Raw genomic sequence first — 11,322 nt, 5'->3', positions numbered from 1 at the left:
ATTCGCCTATGGGTTATTTATAGGCATTTTCGGACTTGAAAGGTCCCTCGATTGCGATTTAATTAAATTTTTCCCCCTCCACTTTAGGCAGGGCGAGAATAAGCCACGCCCATATCAGTGACTTATGTCCTAACCTATTTCAAGTGTAATTCAACTTATTTATTAATTATATATATATATAGAGGTAAGTTTAAGCTTTTAATTAAATCAAATTAATTAAATAGATTAAATCTAATTATTTAACACCAAGCTTACGGGCCTAATTAACCAGCTTATTTACATACATCCATATATATACATACATACACTGTAATATATCATACACATAACAATTTCACAATTTGATTTTTAATTAATTTATTTGTTTAATTTTTAGTTATGTTTTCAATCATATTGAATTTATACATTGATTTTAATATTATTATTTTATTATTGTATTGTATTGAAGTTGATAAATCCTTTAATTATTATATATTATAATTGATAAATTAGGTTGTATATTTATACTGATAGTCCTAAAGTATATTTAAAATATGTAAAATTTAAATACAAGTTTATTTAAAAATTTTATTTTTAAATTGGCTTTTAAATTAAATCAAACTTTAGATAGGCTCAAATTTAAACTAGAAGAAAAGCCCTACACAAGCTCAATTCTATTTAGTTAAAGTTTAACTTTACTTAACTTATTTTCACCCCTAACTTTAGCATTCTGATTAGGCTTGCTGGGCTTCCCTTTCATATTAAATAACAATTCTACCTTCAACTTCGAAGTTCACGGATAAGGTGAAAATAGGTCAGATTATTAAATTTAAATTTCATGTATATATTAGATCTAATTTATTTATATTATCTATCAATATTTTAATAAAATTTGTATAGTATACGTCTAAATATTATGTGTATTATAATATAATATATATATATATATATATATAATATTTATGTTTATATAAGGGAGAGAGTATCACTGAGGATGATTTCTTTCTTTATTATTTTAAATTTTGACTTATAAAATAAAGAAATTCAAAGCAAAATGATAAATTCATTCAAATGATATTTTTATTTCTATATAATTTATATATTTACGTAACACTAAATACATATTTAAAAAATATATGTATATAATATAATATATAATATAAATAGGTAGCCTTGATAAGCTTCCTAGTCAAATTTAAGTAAATTGGCGTGGCGATAGACTTAGACCGGATCTTTTTTTCTTGAACGTGATAGTTGAGAAAAAACGATAGGCTCCTAACAAGCCTCTAATGTGCAACGTCTATGAAGGTGCCTAGTCCTGATATTATTACAACACTTTCGCTTTTATTTTTGGATTAAGTTATTGTAATGACAATATGTCACATTTTTTGCTATCATGTTATAACTAGAAAGAATTGTTCATAACACTCAATTCGTAGAAAGAATATTCAAGCGGAGCAAATATTTATTTATGCTGTATATAAAAAGGCTGTGCCTCCATGTAAAGTAGTATATTAAGAAATCAAATAAACGAATTACAGTAACTATCTTAAAAATATTATCGAAGGCTGTGGTAGTATATAAAAGATGTTTTGGAATGTACTGATGTTATGTACTTACTCCGTCCACACCACACATTGATATTCAGGAAATTGAGAGCCAAGCAAATTAAAAGATATATGATAAACGTGGATTTGACGGGCGGATTATTCCCATGTCCCAGCGCTTCTAGATTTGATCTCTATAGACTATCCTGCTAAAGATGACGGGGTTTATGTGTGAGAAGCTACGAGTTCAATTGTGTACTTCATGCATGTGTGTGTGTGTGTGTGTGTGTTCCTGCGGTCAGTATACCCTGAATTAATAGACCAGCATAACTCAGCAAGGGCAAGAGAATCAAGTCACGTTTGATGGAGCTAGATACCTGACCAATTTATATACAAAACTCGATTGTAATAAATCATGTTTTGTGTGCGCGTGCACGTGTGGCCCCAAAAATCCATATTTGTCTATCACAGGCAGAATGTATATTTGTTTTTGTGGGTGATCCATTCGAAATTTTATCGACGACAATTGGGTTCAAAATTTTATTGCCATACATATTGGGCGTTTAAGAAAAGATTCACCTCGGAGAGAAACAATGTTCTGAAAACAGACACCATCACTCTGGTCCAAACAAAATAAGTACTCCAATTGCTTGGGAATCTTAGGGTGCTGTGCAATCTTCTCGGCGTTCAATTATTTATTTAATCACCACACAAGGCAACATCAATGCCCAGCATAGATTACTTTTGCCCACTATTTTTTATACTCGCCTCGAGCGTCGGTCGTGTATTAAATTGCAGAAGAATCTAGTGTTAACCCTGACAGTATTTTATATACGAGAATCCCTCCGCTTTTCGCTATTTATATTTTTCAAAACTGTATTTTAATCAGTAAAAACCAGTCAAGGATCTGCGTTGCGTTACTGATTATTAGATAGATTAGACTTTGGTCGGCAATTCATTTGTGCTGGCATGAAATTAGGACAATACACTGCGCAGTCTCTAACTCCAATGTGATGGCATGCATGAATCTGCAGACTATAGTTAGTATATTTGCTTCTTCTTCATCATCTTCTTTTTTTGGTGAGAGATTTATTTGTTGGTTCTAGTTGAATGGCGGGGCGGGAAAAGGGAAGGTAGCTGTTCAGAAGAATTGGATTACAATGGTCAAGGTATGTGCATGTCTGCGGCGAGGAATTAGCAAATTTTCAAGAGTTAAAAGACTTTCACAAATCATCTGATGATAAGGACGCTGATTGGCTGAGTTCGGTGACTAATGGACACGAAAGCCCCCCGTCGTCAGCTAATTAAGCGACGTGCTTTAATGTACAATACATGCATATCCAAATATACATACGTTGTATATAAATTGACTCACCTGTTACATGCTTTAGACTAAACTTCGACTTGATATTTAAAATGGAGCACGTAAGCCTTCTTAATTTATTTAGCCGATCCATTGTAATGAAAAAAAGATAGGGATTGTGTTGGCTCCAGCAGATATTGGTGATGAATTAATGGCCAAAAGCTTTGAATGGATGCGATATATAATATAGATCGTCAGATGAGACACGTACAAGTAAATACTTAACGATAATATGCTCATGTAACGCTATTATTCAGCTTTTTTTTTTTTTGTGGAATGGTATTATTCAGCTTACTTAAAGGGCAATGGTTGCAGGTTTTGAAAGGAATAACGAATACGTTTGTATATGGATGGAATTGATCAGCCTCGCAATTCGCAGCTTCGGGGTTACGCCGTGACACGTCATTGACAACTCACAACGTGCGATATTCCTCCGCGTACATGCATGCTACAGTTTATCTCGCGCTTTCTCCACTGCTTCCGCTGGGGGGTCCTTCTCTGTGATTCAAACACTCTCTACTGCTCTTTTGTATTCCACGTCACCAATTAAACCTTCGATGGTTAAATTAAAACACTTTCTCTGCTCGTCCATCATATTTCAACAACAAAAACATGCATCCATTCGAGAATTTGACTGTCGAGTATGGTTTCATTACTGGCACCTACTGTCGACATAGATTGACGTAGGTGCCAATCCCAGTCCAATTCAGCCCACAGCTCCTAACAGAGAAATGTAATAATTCATATCCGTGACTTCGATCGCACTATAAGGCCATGTTTGGTATGATGGAAAAGTTTTTAATGAAATTGGAATCAGAATCAGAATCTAAATTGAAATTGAAATTGGAATAGAATTGAATTTAAAAGTGTGTTTGGTATAATGATGTAATCCTGATATAATTTTAATAAAATATAAGTACTTAAAATAAGAAAAGACTAAAATGTCCTTTTTAAAATTTAAAAAAAAATATATTGGAGGAGGGAGAAGGGGCAAACTGAAGAAAGGGAACCATGAAATCGGATTCCATGATGCATGTGATAAAGTTGGATTCTGTGAAATTTTTAGTTGAATTCAGAATCTAAAAAATAATAATTATTGCATACCAAATATATATGTTAATAGATTTTATATTCAATTTTATTTCTTTTTTCATAATTTCAAGCTAACAACGGACCTAAAGTTTAGCCACAAGTAAGGGGTTTCCTTGACGTATGCAAAAGGCTGTATACTCATTTGAGAGTGTGGACCATAGCTCGTGATTGTCGGCCACAGCTCATGAGGCATGCGTGTGAAGGGTACTAAAACTCGCAATTTTCAAGGTATCTTTTTCTTTCCCGGCCCCGTTAAACCTTAAAAGGTTTGGGTTGACGATGAGAGCTATCGATAATGGAATTAGTCTTCTAAGGCAGATGCCAAGAGAGTAGCACATTGCACTGTTATAGTATATGTGTTCAGGGTGAGTAAAATTGAATTAAAATTAAAAATTAAATTAAATTGAATTAAATTTTATCCATTTAATTCAGTCTATTTAATTTTTTGGATTAATTCAGTTTTTTTCAAGAAAAATTTCAGTTAATCGATTCAATTCGATCTGAAAATTCTAAAATCAAATAAACTAAATTAACTGAATTATCTATATTTTTCTTTTCATATTTTTAAAAATGTGAGTAAATTCTTATCTAGGTGAGCAAGAAATATCTTTTCACTACTCACAGTAGTAATATTTTTTTGTTTAACGTAATGTTCTAATTTTTTATTTTTATAATTTAGTTTTTAGTGCAATAGTACTGAGTCTTATTAATTTTTTCGTGAATTATGATATAAGATTGCTATTTTTTTATTGAGCCTTCAATATCAAGTGAAAAAATTAGTTAGAAAAATATATGAACAATTAAACTTCATAAATTTAAATCAAAGCTCATGAACTGAATAGACTAATTGAATTGAACCATTTTAGTTTTAATTCAGTTCGGTTCTGTATTTCAATTTAATTTGATTCAATGTTTTTTTATATAATTCAGTCGATCAGTTTTAAAAAAATTGAAATCAAACTGATCGAATGTTCACCTTTATATATGTCAGTAAACAAAGTTAGAAACAAAGAAAAAATTTTATGTTTTTTTTTTTGGGATGTAATAGGTAAAGAAAAAAAAACTAAGTATTGGAGTATTTATTAGAGGAGAAAAAGTCAATATGTGGGGTTAAGCCGTTAAGGAGGAGAGGGAGAATGGAGGGACGTGACAACGAGGGTTGTGGGGTTGGTGAAGGTGGTGGAACGGAACCTCTCCTGGCTCTTGCCTTGTGTTTCGAATCCTGGAGCAGATCCTGGCCTTTTATTTTATTAAATCTGATCCAATGGTTAATGTTTGTGCTGGCCAGTGGTGAGGAGCAAGACCTGGAAAATTCACATTAGGTGCTGGACTGCTGGTACGTCACTTTCACTTTTTTTCGGGTGCCCTTGCTCTGACTCGTTTTTTACTTTTTGGCTACTAATGGTTTGGAATATTATTTCGAGACAAGCATGAATTAACATTAGTTACCTTACTGGACACTCATCATATATTATATTTAAATAATATATTATAATATTAAATAAATGCAATTTTTTATATGATTATATCTAGCATGAAACCTAAACACTACCAACAAACACTATTAAAAAAATATAAATTAACGAAAAATTTAATGAGTGATCATCTATTCCTCTCTAAAATGTTAAGTTAGTGAGAAAATTAATGAGAAATATTAATTTTGCAGCCTAACTTAAAATTAGCGAGAGATTGTCGATCCCTCTCTAAAATAAAAAAATTAACAAGAAAAATAGCGAGGAATTATTAATCTCTTTTTAAAATAAGAGAATTAACGAGAAAAATAACGAGAGACTGTCAATCTCTCTTTAAACTAAGATAATTAGTGATATCTCTAGCTAATTACTACAAAAAAAAAAATTAACTTTTGACAATAATTTTTAATTATACATTTAATTATTTTCATTTAAAAATAATAATTAAATTTAAAAATTAACTAAAATATTCATAATAAAATTATTTATTATTTTCTTTATTTTAAGTTGGTTTTCATTAATAAAATAATATTTTATTAAAAATATGATATAAAGAATAATTTAAATAAAATATAAATATTTTTAACATGTTAATAATTGAAAATAAAATTTAATATGTATATGTGTGTATTTTTATAATATATTATTTGATATATTTATGTAGTTAAATAATATATGTATATATACACACACATTTAATTTCTCATATAATGTTTGTAGATGCCTTTTAGTTCAGCTGGCAAAAAAGGAGAGCATAAAGCTTGAAAGGTATGAGGTCAAGAGTTCAAACCTTGACTTTGGCATAAATATGATGAATATATGATATGTTAAGGAGCAAGTAATATAGTGCAAGGTGGACAATGACGTGTCATGAGTTGTCCCACATGTGGTGAGTGATAGGGCACGAGATGGTAGGTAACATGGTGGTTGACAAAGCATGAGGTTGTTGATAATATGTCACAAATTGACATCACACGTGGTGGTTGACAAAGCATGAGGTTGTTGATGATATGTCACAAATTGACATCACACATGGCGGGTGATGTGGCATAATTATTTTTAAATATATGCATATTTAGCGAGGGATTAGTGAGGGATCCTCATTAAAATTATCAAATTTTGAATAGTATTAGAGAGGAATTAGTGATGAATTCAATTCCTAACTAATTTTAGCGAGGGATTCACTAATTAGCAAGAGAAATATAATTCCTCGCTAAATTTAGTGAATCCTTTTTAGCTACAAATTTAGCGAAAGATAAAATTCTTAGCTAAAATATAATTTAGCTATGAAAAATGGTATTTAGCGAGAGATTTGTCTCTCACTAAATTTTATTTTTTTAATAGTGAAAGGTTAATCCAAATTCTTATACTTTAAGTGTATTTTTGTCATTAGTGCCTATGTTTTATTTGTGTGCAACGTTATACATAGTGTTGGGTCAATCACGAAAATTCAAGTTTAACAGTCCTTAGGATCTTTTTGATAAAAAAATTATGTGAGTTGAGTTTAGAAACTCACAAAAATTAAGATAAGAACATGCTCCTGAGTTCAAATAACACTAACAAAGTTACTTACAATTCACTAATATTAAAATCTTCACATCGACAACGATATATGAACATATTACCTTGTAGATTTTAAATTAAATTTTTATTAACTAGATTAATTTTTATTTTTAATATTTATAGATTATATTTTATTTCAAATACAATCAAATAAAATTCTTCTTTTATTTAGTATGTTAATATATTATTTAAATATAATGTATGATGGGTGTCCGGATAAGATAACTAATGTTAATTCATGCTTGTCTCCAAAAAATAAAAAAATCCTAACCGTTGGCAGCCAAATAAAAAAAAAGAGAGTTAGAGCAAAGGCACCTAAAAAGTTGAAATCATGTGAGCACTTGACATGAAGTTTTTAGATTTCACTCTTCATTAATTAGAACTGTCAATTAAAGTTAAGTTTGTCATGTCAATGTTTTTAAATTCAAAAATAATCATGACTAAGCTACTACTTTAAAGTAAAAAATGATAATTTAACCTTTTCAAGTCTAAAAATAAAAAAATTACTCTTTAGGGCTAGGGTTGACCCTTTGAAACTATTTTATTATTTTTTAATTTTAATCTAAAAAATTAAAAGACTAAATATCAAAATTTAGTTAATAATACTAATAGAGTCTGACTCTTTTTTTTTTGTTTGTAAAATAATGAAGTCTAATTTTTATTAGTGTTAATTTTGAAGTTGTTATTTTATATTGAACTTGGTTGTTTAAATTTTATATTTTTTTAAACTGACTTAAATTTATTTTCCCATGCTTAATCTAGATAAATATTATTTGTAAAAGAGAAAATCTAAAATCTAAAAATATAAATAGAGATAATAAAATTTATATTTCTTATTAATTATTAATATTTAATATAAATTAATATAAAATATAAATATAATCAAAAATATATACACTAAAAAAATATATACAATACACACGTACAATAAATAGTATTGCTGTAATATATACAATAGTATATTTGTATTGTAATATTTGGCTTCATGAGCTAATTAATCATATCCTGTAGCACTGAAAATAATATTTTATATTAAATTTGTTATTGCTTTTGCTGTCAAATCACCAGTTATACTTTTACATATTACATGGAAGGTCACCAGACAACCACGAAGCGGCACATTAGGATATTTGTATACTTTTGGTCGAAATCTCATTATAAATGTGAGCATATAATTTTTTTTAATTTTTAAATTAAAAAAGATTCTCAGGGTCAATTTTTAAATCCTAACAGTTAGGACCAAGCCTTACAGAATGAAATTTGAGATATAATCAAATTTATTAAGGCTTACCTGTTTAAGGCAGTATGTTGGCCCTAGTTGACAGTTTTACTCCTCACCATTGGTCAGCGACAATTAGCAGAAAACATTAACCATTGGATCATATTTAATTAAACAAAAGGCCAGGATCTGCACTAGGATACATAACAGGAGGCGAGAACTAGGAGAGATTCCGTGCCCTGGTGGGGGTCGCGTCCGGACGCACTGAGTTAGAGACATCCACAAAAGTCGGAGAGGTGAGAGAATCTCAAGAGATTCCTGGCCATGCCCACCACCACGGCTGCTGTAAAACGACATTTGTTTTGTGCCTTCCAATGGATCCTCGTCACGTGTTCCCCCTCGCTCTGTTAATGTGGCCCTCCTTTCTCTCTCCTGTCAATTTCTTTGTCCTCTTCTATCCTTTCACCTTCACGTGTCGTGAGGCAGGATTCCCTTATTTTCCTTCCTATTCCTCTCTCTCTCTTTTCCCTGAACAATCACGTCAAGATCTAAATAGTTTAAATTTAATTTTTCAATAAAATTATAATTAAAATATTAATGTATAAAAAATATAAATAGTAAAATATAAAATAAAAAAATTTAACATAAACAATTAAAGGATGCATTAAAAACAAGAAAAATATTTTATAAGACATCAAAACTAAAAATTTTAATATAATATTTTTTCTGTTAAAAAATATAAAATAATTTATTAAGTATTTTTATTGAATAAATTATTTTATATTTATTTTAAAATAAAATATCATCTTAAATAAAGATAAATATAAAAAATAAAATTAATTTAAAAATGAATAATTATTTTATTTGAATGAAAAATTTGATTGAAAAACGTTATATCTTTTAAATGCTCTCCTACCCTCCTTTGCACCCTCACTTCACGCCGCACGCTTTTCCCTTCCTCCTCCACCACATCATCAATTCATCTCACCCCCATCTTCTTAACTTCACCATCACTTGTTTTTTCCCTCATCTTCAAACCCCATAAATATTTTTATCGTCTTTATTTTTATGGATATTTGGACTCAATTTAAGCTTGGTGTATATGTTGGCGCTGATACAAAATTAAACTAGGCGAGAGTCCCATGTATCAGTTGCATATAGTTTGTTTGAAAAATGAATTGCATTAGTTATAAACAGCACAAGCAATACAAATTTACACACGGCATCGATATGTGTGTGTATATATATTGATGCAATATTTGCATCATCAATCAATGTATATATTAAAGATATGACTCAATGGGTTCATCGCAGGTAAATTAAAGGTATCTTGATGTTCATATTTCAAACTGCCAAGAGTCTACTAGCTCAATGACATCCCGCTTTCCCTTAATGGAGAGAGATCGTGGGTTCTATGTTTCATGTGATGTAGGGATGGGTGTATGACGCGTGGTATATGTGCATACCTTATTCTTCATCTTGGGAGAAGGGTTGCCTTATTCTACCTGAGGTACTCTCTCTGTTTTTATATATAATAAAAAAATTATATTATATAAGTTAGTTAATTATAAGAATTATATTTTAAAATAAAAAATTAATTTAATAAACCGATGAAGCTGATAATCAATAAACCGCTTGGAAGAGGGCATCGATCACCGTGTTCCCAAAACGATGGAGCTGGGTAATCATACTTTTCGTTCATGTCTTTCCTTCCACTGTCCAGATATCCGACCCAATCCAGTGGATTCCCATTTAGTCCCTGTCATCACTCTTTTTTCTTTTCCTCCTTTTTTTTAAAAAATTATTAGATGAATCTAATTCACCACATCATTTATGATCCATTTAATAAAATTGCACTAGCACAATCAAATAAAATATTATATATAGTTATTTTTCTAATTTTATTTTTATAATAAAATACCTATTTAATTTTTTATTTAATTTTAGGATTAAAGTATAATTGTACCTTTGAATTATTTTTTGAGGAATATGTTGTGTCTCAAACTATTTATCATAGCAATTTCGCACTTAAAATAATTAAAATATAATATATTTATTCTTAATATTAAATATACCAATGTTGATTATTAAAGATGTTGCTAGGATTTAAGCTTGATCAAAAATGTCTCCATTATATCAAGTGGATAGAAATTAAAGTCCATTTTAATACATCACTGCTACCAAGGACGCTTAAATTGTCGAGCTGGCGAAGTTAGAGCATTTGTCTCTGCTTAAGTCACCACTCAATGCTTGTTGGAGGCTCTCTAGGACATCATTTCTTGCGCACAAAGAATCCGAGCCAACCCAACCAAAAAAAAAAAAAAAGTGTCTTCAATTATTCTGAAAAACTTTATAAATAAGAAGAACGAATCAAACGTTAGATTGCCAATAAAGTTGCACGCCAAAATTTCATATTTCTTGAGTGACTATTAATTGATGTATATTACTATAACAATTTAAGTCCACATTTTTAGAAAAATGTTAGGGTTAAATTTAGAAGTCAGAGAAACAGCTTGGATGCTGACCTACCAATTTTAAAGTTCTTTTTTTGGAGTGTCAAACTTGTTAATCCGTGCTTCTTCATCATTCTTTAAGTAGACATGGGCATCCAACTCATCCAAATGTCCCGTGTCGCTTCCTGCATTGTCCACGTTACAAATTCTGCTTGTGTTTTCTGGGTCCATTACAGATAATAACAGTTACCTCAAAAGGAAAGTGAGGTGTTTTTTGGCCGATGCTTAAAAACCAGCGGCTCCAACTAATTTAGAATTGAGTTGGGTTGCACTTATTTCAGGTAGAAACTCTACTATGAAACACTGTTGTATTCCTAGGAATCAAATTTGAGACCTTCATTAAATTGATAGCCTGATGCAACTCTCTTTCTAGTTAAACCAAAATACTTGTAGGTAGCATCGCAAAGTTTTTTTTTTTTTTTTGGCACAGCGTAGCGAAGTTGAATGTGAAGGTCTGAGAATTATCCCATATTCAAGTTTTTCTGGTCTGAAATCCCATGTCCTTGATACCAGTACCTGACGTGGGTAGCCCGTGACACCAAAGCCCAAGTCTTTGAGACACTGGACACCCACA

Source organism: Prosopis cineraria, unplaced genomic scaffold (genome assembly GCF_029017545.1).
Source record: "Prosopis cineraria cultivar Desert tree isolate PC_DT_omini unplaced genomic scaffold, ASM2901754v1 PC948, whole genome shotgun sequence".
In the NCBI taxonomy this organism is placed as follows: domain Eukaryota; kingdom Viridiplantae; phylum Streptophyta; class Magnoliopsida; order Fabales; family Fabaceae; genus Prosopis; species Prosopis cineraria.
Note: the sequence above shows the minus strand (reverse complement) of the source record.